The sequence below is a fragment of the Zingiber officinale genome, chromosome 5A (assembly GCF_018446385.1).
Source record: "Zingiber officinale cultivar Zhangliang chromosome 5A, Zo_v1.1, whole genome shotgun sequence".
Lineage (NCBI taxonomy): Eukaryota > Viridiplantae > Streptophyta > Magnoliopsida > Zingiberales > Zingiberaceae > Zingiber > Zingiber officinale.
In genome coordinates, this window is record NC_055994.1 from 145,161,222 (window position 1) to 145,170,121 (window position 8,900).

Below are 8,900 nucleotides of genomic sequence, written 5' to 3' on the forward strand. Positions count from 1 at the left end.
CGGAAGCTATGTGGAGAATATATGTGGATGGGTCGTCCACTCGGCTCGGAAGCGGGATTGGAATATTGTTGCTCTCCCCTCAAGAAGAAAAGATGCACTTATCCGTCCGGCTGGATTATAAAGCTACCAACAATGAAGCAGAGTATGAGGCCCTCATAGCTGGCTTGCAGGCCGCCCGGCATGTGGGAGTCGGTCGGGTAACACTTCACTCAGATTCGCAGTTGGCCGCTCAGCAGCTTTCTGGTACCTTCGAAATCAATAATGCTCGGCTCAAGCTCTACGCTGAAGCCTTCGAGAAGCTCAAAGCCGATTTTAGAGAAGTTGTTGTCCAGAAGATACCCAGAGCAGAAAATCAAGCAGCTGATGAGTTAGCCAAACTCGCGAGCTCAATAACGCCGGTCGCCATTCAGCAGCCGATTGAAAAAGTACTGTTGGTTGCGCACGTCGACCGGATGGAAGGCCTCACACTTCCAAGCGACTGGCGGACACCCATCATAGAGTTCCTCCGTTCGGGCCCCACACCATCCAATGAGTATGAAGCCCAGCTGCTAAGGAGGAGAGCCGGTCGGTTCACACTCATAGGCGATCAGCTTTACAAAAAGGCTTTCTCACGTCCGTTGTTGAAATACGTGAGCTCGGAGGACTCGGCTTACATCCTCCAAGAAGTACATCAAGGATCGTGCGGACGACATCCGGGCGGACGATCGTTGGCCAAGAAGATCCTCTTGGCCGGGTACTTTTGGCCAACCTTACAAGCAGACGCCGCTCGGACAGTATCTACGTGCCTTTCGTGTCAGAAGTATCACAACTTCTCCCACCGACCGGCAGAGGAAATGAAGGCATCAACCGTTTCATGTCCGTTCGATCAATGGGGAATGGATATTGTCGGTCCATTTCCGATGGCGACCGGGCAGCGGAAATTTTTGCTAGTGGCGGTTGATTATTTTTCCAAGTGGGTGGAGGCCGAGCCGCTAGCCAAGATCACCGAACAGATGGTCAAAAAATTTATCTGGCAACACATCATCTGTCGGTTCGGCATCCCTCGCCGATTGGTTTCCAACAATGGGCGGCAATTCACAGGGAAGATGCTAGAGGATTGGTGCAAAAGCTATGACATCGAGCAACACTTCACGTCCGTGGCTTATCCCCAGAGCAACGGTCAAGCCGAAGTAGCCAATCGGGAAATTCTTCGCATTCTGCGCGCCCGGCTGGACCATTTGGGAGAAAGTTGGCCGGATGAAGTGCCGGGTGTCTTATGGGCCATCCGAACGACGCCGAAGGAAGGCACGGGCGTCACGCTATTCCATTTGGTGTATGGCGGCGAGGCGGTCATTCCGGTCGAAGTCGGCGTCGAGTCCGCTCGGATCCAAAATTACGATGAGGACAATGCCGAGCGGAGGAACATGGAGCTGGATCTGGTCGAAGAAGAAAGAGCCAAGGCGTCCGTCCGACTGATGGCGTACCGGCAACGGATGAAGCAAAATTACAACCGCCGTGTAATCCCCAGATCATTCCAGGTCGGCGATCTTGTCTGGAAGAAAGTCAAGCCGGTCGGCGACGTCGGCAAACTGAAGGCACCGTGGGCGGGCCCCTTTAAGGTTATTGAAAAGCTCCGCTCGGGCGCATATTATTTGGAGGATGAAGACGGGCGACAGCTGGATCGACCGTGGAGTGAAAATCATCTCCAGCCTTATCGAGCTGGATGAAAGGTGCACGAATGTAACTCATTTTTGCGTATATGCTAGTAGCCCGTATCCTTGTAATGCAGAAAGCAAAATTAATTCAAAGGATGTCCAAGGGATCCGCCGATCGACAGTATCGAAGTTAGCCGTAAAGGCCGTCGAGCTCCGACGTTAAATATCGAGAGACGAGCCGGCGTCTATAAACGTCCGAGCGGAAGACCGTCGAGCTCCGACGTTAAATATCGAGAGACGAGCCGGCGTCTATAAACGTCCGAGCGGAAGACCGTCGAGCTCCGACGTTAAATATCGAGAGAGGGTCGGGCGTCTATAAACGTCCGAGCGGAAGACCGTCGAGCTCCGACGTTAAATATCGAGAGACGAGCCGGCGTCTATAAACGTCCGAGCGGAAGACCGTCGAGCTCCGACGTTAAATATCGAGAGACGAGCCGGCGTCTATAAACGTCCGAGCGGAAGACCGTCGAGCTCCGACGTTAAATATCGAGAGACGAGCCGGCGTCTATAAACATCCGAGCGAAAGACCGTCGAGCTCCGATGTTAAATATCGAGAGACGAGCCGACGTCTATAAACGTCTGAGCGGAAGACCGTCGAGCTCCGACGTTAAATATCGAGAGACGAGCCGGCGTCTATAAACGTCCGAGCTGCTCGCATTGCGAAAATCTAGCGAAAACCCCTTTGAGGTAAGGCGCGAAGCAAAAGATGGTTAATCAGAATTAAAAATGCGAGCAAGTGAACGAGTGACGTTCGCGCGCCGAACGGCTACTTAGTCGCATGATGAAAGACGTTATTAAAGACAATCGACTTTAGTCTGACAGAGCGTGGTGCCGAGCGGAGGAGTTTTAAAGAACACTTTAGTTATGGCGAGAGAAAAATTTCTTGCCAAAACAAAAGTTGAAGGAAAGGAAAAGATTATCTATTAAGCACAGGGCTAACCAAAAAAATTACAGCAAAAATAAGTTTGGCCGAATGGCGGGGATACAAAAAAGTTCATAAGAAACACTCCTCATGCGTCGAAATCAAAAAGAGCATCAGGGATGACGCCCATCACGGTCGCTAGGTCCTCGGGAGGGATGGTCAGCTCGGCGGGCAGGTGGCCTTTGGCCTTTAAGTGATCCACAGCCGCTTTGGTCGCCTCTTCAAAGGTGAGGGAGATCTTGTCAGTAAATTTCTCCCCAAAGGCATCCGAGCGGACGAATGCCTTCCTCACTTCGTCGGAGCGAGCCGACTCCCCCTCTTGATACTCTTTGAGCTCGGCATGGGCAGCGTCGCTGGCGGCTTGAAGATCCTTCAAATCTCCATCAAATCTTTGAAGATCGGCCGAGCGGCCCTCCTTCTCGGTGGCCAGAAGGGCATCCAGATCCTTGATGCGTTGCTCTAGCCCTCTGATCTCCACCTTCATTCGGTCCATGTCATTGATGGCCTGGCGCTTCCGGGTGATCGCCGTCTTGATCTCCTTATCTCGTTGTTTGACCATTGCTTCGAGCCGAACGACCTTGCTCGCTAGATCGGAAGCTCGTTTCCGTTCGGCTTCCAGTAATTTTTTGGCCTTCTCCAGAGCGGCCGTCGACTGTTGGCTGTCCCCCGCGGCCTTGAGTTTTTTCAATTCATCCTCTAGTTCGGCCAACCGATTGCTAACGACAATTTGCTCCACCCAATTCTACGAGCAAAAGTGAACGGGTTAAGAACTTAATTCAAATACACGAACAAAGAAAAAGAGCATACCCCGGTGGCCTGTTGAAGGTTGCTGTCGCCGAGATGCCCGGGAGTCATCACTTTTATTCGACGCCGAGCGTCCTCCCAAGCTTTTGCAAGAGGGCCCGTCAAGGTGATCTGCTGCTCGGGGACCACTGGCCGATCAGCAGCAGCCATGTATTCCTCTGAGGGGAGGCGCAGGACGGTTTTAATTAAGTTCTGGCCGCTCGGCTCGCCCTGAGAAGCATCGGTCTTATCGGATGGCCCACCGGTGGACGAGGAAGGAAGCTCGCCCAAACGCCTGATACGACGCAGAGTTCTTGAAGGGATGGACGGCGGCACCTCGGAGCTTGCCCTCGGAGAGCCATGTGGGATCGGGGTACTCTCTAGGGAAACCGTCCCGGACAACATCGGAGCATCCGCGCCCCGCTCGGGCTGTGGATCATCAAGTGGAATTGAGGCAGATGCAGATTCCGGTCGTCGGCGCTTCCGAGTGACTAGCGGAACATCATCGGCTGAACGGCCCTCCATCTCGGCTTGGGTAGAAGGTTCTGCGCCGCCCGCTGCCTCGTCGTGAGAGGTAGTAGCTGTTAAGGCTTCAGGGGCATCCTGGGTCCCCTCGCCTAATTCGCCGGCCGAATCGGCTGGATCAAGGCCCCGCTCGGCGACCTCCTTGTTCTTCACCGCCTCAATCTGAGCGGCTTTCAATTTGAGCTTCTCGGTCGCCTTAGCACGCCACATAACTTCAGCTGCAGAAACAAAGATTAAATCAATTAGAACAAAAGAAAAAGGAGGGATGAGAATCGCTTACTCATGCTGCAAGGCAGATCGGCTGGGGTGGAACACAGGCCAAATATATACATTACTCCTGGGAGGAGCAGCTTGTCAATGTGATAGCGTTGACCCACCAACCGCTCGGCCGCATGAAGGTAGGTCGCATCGCCTCTAAATTTGCCGAGCTCCGGTTGCGCCGGCATCGCCGTCTGCCACTTAGTGCGAAAAGTTGGCCGCTCGGGAAAACGCACATAGAAAAAGTGCTCCTTCCAATGTTTGTTGGAGCTCGACATATTATCAAAGAGGACGAAGCCTATCCTAGATTGGAAAATAAAGGTACCCCACTCGGCTTGCTTGGGATAAAAAAAGTAGTGAAAAATCTTAGGGTTGAGGGGGATGTTGTTCAGTTTAAAAAGGACTATCACTCCGCTCAGCAGCCTAATGGAGTTAGGGACTACCTGGCCGAGCGGAATGCGAAAATAATTACAGATTTGTAAGAAGAACTTGTGGGGTGGAAAGCGTAGCCCGGCCAAAAATTGGTCTCGGAAGAATAAAACGGTGCCGGGCGGCGGTTCATGAGGTCGATCGGTCGGTGTGGCTAACACTATTTGGTGGTCGGTCGGCAGATCATAGGTTCTAGTGAGGCGCAAGGCGTCCTCCTCGTCGAACCGGCTTTCCATGGTCGAATACCAAAGACCCGGAGCACCGCCGGTCGGCTGTGAGGTGTTGGTCATGGTATAAGGCTAGGGATGGACGCGCGATGGAAGGAGGGAGAAATAAAAACAGGGAAAGAATGCGAGATGATGAAAGAAATAGCTAATAGAGAGAAAAAAGGAGAGGCAGCAAGGAAAAGGAATCCTTACGGGCAAAGAAGATGATCGAAGGGGGCTGTAGAGTCGTCGGAGAGCTGAAACGCAAGGTCGTCGGAAATAAGGAACAGAGGGATAGCTGGAGACGATAAGGTCGAAATGCGGCGAAGAGCTGGGGTCGGAAGCTTTATAAGGGCGGCGGCGATCAATTTACACCGTCCGATCCAGGTCGACGATAACGAGGTCATCATCCAACCGTTCATTTCAAACGGCGGATGTCCCATCGGAAGTGACATCACCGCCATACTCTGACAAACGCACGATTGCCACGTGTCAGCAGGATACTGGCCACATTTAATGAAGTCCCCTTACCGTGCGCAGCGCACGTGATGGGTAGTAGGGGAGAGCATCGGACATGGATTCCCAGAGAACACAAGGCACGGACAAGATACCGCCGAACGGATGAGTATCCCTAGGCCTGGCCGAGCGGCCTAATGCAGTGATCATTGCTCAGTCAGATCGGCAGTCCAGTCAGTCGGACTTCGCCTCCTTCGACTAGACTCGAGGGGAAGGCAAGTGATCCGGTGGTAAGAGCCCGGGACCCCCTAACGAGGGGTCAATGCCACGTGGAGGTCAAAAGGCCAGGTGGTCCATCGAAGAAGGGCGAGCCGACCGGACTCATGAGAAAAGGGCAAGCCGATCGGTCTGCCAGTAAACATCTGATAGTAAAAGGCGCCCTGACAAGGATCGGGGTTCCGACGCTCAATGAAACAATAGCTATGAGCCGAGCGGAAGGCCTAAGAGAAGGTGACATACTGCTAACAGTCCTTACGTAGCACCCGCCCGGAAGTCTCCCCAGCATATCAATGCAAATGACAGGCGGGACGTGATGGGCGTGCCGCCCGGCCGACGCAGGGGATGAGGGCCGTCCGGACCACCGGTGGTGGGTAAAGAAGGACAGGAACATCTTCTGACAGTCGTCAAATCCTATGGCTAGGCCATACTCCAAGTCTGACAACGAGGTGTTCTGTTGTCCCATCGAAGACATGGTTGGACTGTAGTGGTATGGCGTCAGGTAAGCTCTCTGACAAACACATACCGGGGTATGGGCTGCGGACACGTACGCGCCTCGGTGGGCGTGTAGAGGCTCTTTCACCGCTCTATATAAAGAGCCGCAGACTTCGCCGGAGGTACACATTCTACGATTTTTGGAGCCGCTGCTTTGTTGCTTGCTTGCCTGACTTGAGCGTCGGAGGGTCGCCGCCGGGAACCCCTTCCCGGCCCGACTTCTGTGCAGGTTCGCCGGAGCTTCGTGAGACTAGCCGGAGAACTACATCGGCGACTCGGAGAGCGCCACGTGCCCAGCGTCCGTTGATTCAGCGTCCGGACAGGATCAACTATAAAAGAGAGTTTTCATCCATAAGCGAAGGTATGTTTTACTTTAGTATTCAACACGTCCATTGCTATAACTTTTCTATTATTCTCCACTATATCAAAAATTGACTTGAATATCAGAAGATCAACATCGAAAATCTCTTCCTGATCCAATACTAATATTCATTGTCTCATAAGATTATGTGAAGTCTTTAATTAGTTAATTGTAAAGTCATGTACTTAGTCCATTATCTTTTTCGTTTTTTAAATAGGATCAATATAAATAGTAATAATGGTAACAAGTGATTTCACAGGTTTCTTACAGTTAGTTTATGACTATTTACGAGCAGATAAATCTCTAATTCATTTGGCGTCAGGATTTTTTTATATGGATGATAATTGAATTTTGCAGTAGCATGATATTCTATGCACGCAGCAATTAATACGTACTTGTACGTGTAGTATAACGATAAATATTCTAAGAATTAATTAAAGGGATTAGAATTTAAATTTAATAAAGAGAATATTCTAAAAATTAACCTTTAATGCTTTAAATTGACTTAATAGATGGATCAAAATCTATTATCAAACCAAAAAAACCTAATATTGATCTCTGCATTCCTTATATTAATTAGAAACTAGCAAAAGCATACATATGTTACATGTGTTATATAATGGGATGAGAATCTAAATGGAAGTGTCGTCCTTCTCATATGATTATATGACTACGTCTTCTCAGGATGATTCAGTAATTAGCGCATGAGATATTATTATTATGAGGTTTAAATTTCAATAAAGTTAAAGTAAATATTTTTCTTATATGTTAATCAGTATTTCAAAATTTAGTAGTCGCTCGTGATTTATCTCCTCTGTATTGGTCCTGGGATGAATTGACGGAGGTATTAATTTATCTCCTCTATATTGATCTTGAGACGAATTAACAGAGGTATTGAAGACGAACGTATTCATCTTATTTTTTACCACAATTATATTTAACGTCCAAGAATTTAAATAGCAAACTAGTGCTCTTGATGCTCGAGTTTCATATTATTCTTATAAAAATTAATTTAATTTTTTATAGCAAATATTAAATCAATAAAACTTGATCTTAGTTAAAATACTCATAAATTAGAATAAATAGGAGTACATTAGATTCATGCAATTTTAAAACGTAAGGATAATGCTGAAGAATTCCAACACCAAATTATTGTAACGACTTTCCTTAAAAAAAATTTAATTTAATATCATGTTAGCTAAAATTTGTTTTTGAGAAAGTATATTTTTTAATATCATCGATTTAAAATATTTATAGAATCTTTTCCGCTCTTATCACTAAGATGTGAGACTAGAAGTAATCATAATTTTTATTTATAAAATAATTATAAAAAATTATTAATAAATTTTAAAATTATTTTTAATGTGAAAAAAATTTATAATTTTATTTTGAGTTTCATACAAATGAGTTGTTAAAGGGTGAGATAGTAAGATATCTGCGTGGAGGTAATATTGTTCCGTATGTGAGGGGGTGTTTGGTATGAGCATGGGAATGAGAATGAGAATCGGAATGAGAATCATTGTATTGTGGAATGAGAATGAGTATGAGCATGTATATCACTCTTAAAAGCAATGTTTGGTTAGTTGCATACTTTATATCGGAATAAATCAATATTCCCTTTTTTACCCTTAAAGGACAATAAGAGAAAAAAATTAGATATGAGAGAAAGATGAATGTGAGAGAAAAATATGATGAAAGAGAATGATGAGAGAGAAAGTATGATGAGAGAGAAAGTGTGATGAGAAAGAATGAAGAGAGAGAAAGTGTGATGAGAGAAAATGAGAAGAGAGCATGATAAGAGAAGATGAGAGATAAAATATGATGTGAGAGAAATTATGATGGGAGAGGATGAAAAGATAGAAAATGTAATGAGAAAAAATGAGGGGAGAGAGAGTGTTTATGAGAGAGAAAGTATGATGAGAGAGAAAGTGTGATGAGGAAAAAAGAGAACAGTGAGTGTGATGAGAGAGATTGAGAAGAGAGAAAGTATGATGAGAGAGAAAGTGTGTTGAGGAAAAAAAAGGAGGGAATGTGACAAGAGATATTGAGGAGAGAGAAAGTGTGATGAGAAAAAAAAGAGAAAAGAGAGTGTGATGAGAGAGATTGAGGAGAGAGAAAGTATGATGAGAGAGAAAGTATGATGAAAAAAAGAAGGAAGAGAGTGTGATGGAAGAGATTGAGGAAAGAGAAAGTACGATGAGAGAGAAAGTGCAATGAGAAAAAGAGGAAAGAGAGTGTGATAGGAGAGAGAAAGTGTGTGATAAAATGATGAGAGAGAAAATATGATGAGAGAGAATAAGGAGAGAGAAGTAATATGAAGAAAAAATAAATAAATTTTGATATTTGATATTAAGGGAGAAAATTTTAGTTTTAGGTCAAGGGTATTTTTGAAATAAGAGAATATTTTGATTGATGAAAATAGGGTAATGACTCAGTGAAGGGGAGGTACATGAGAATGAGTTATTACTCAATTTCAAGGATTCATTCTCTTATTT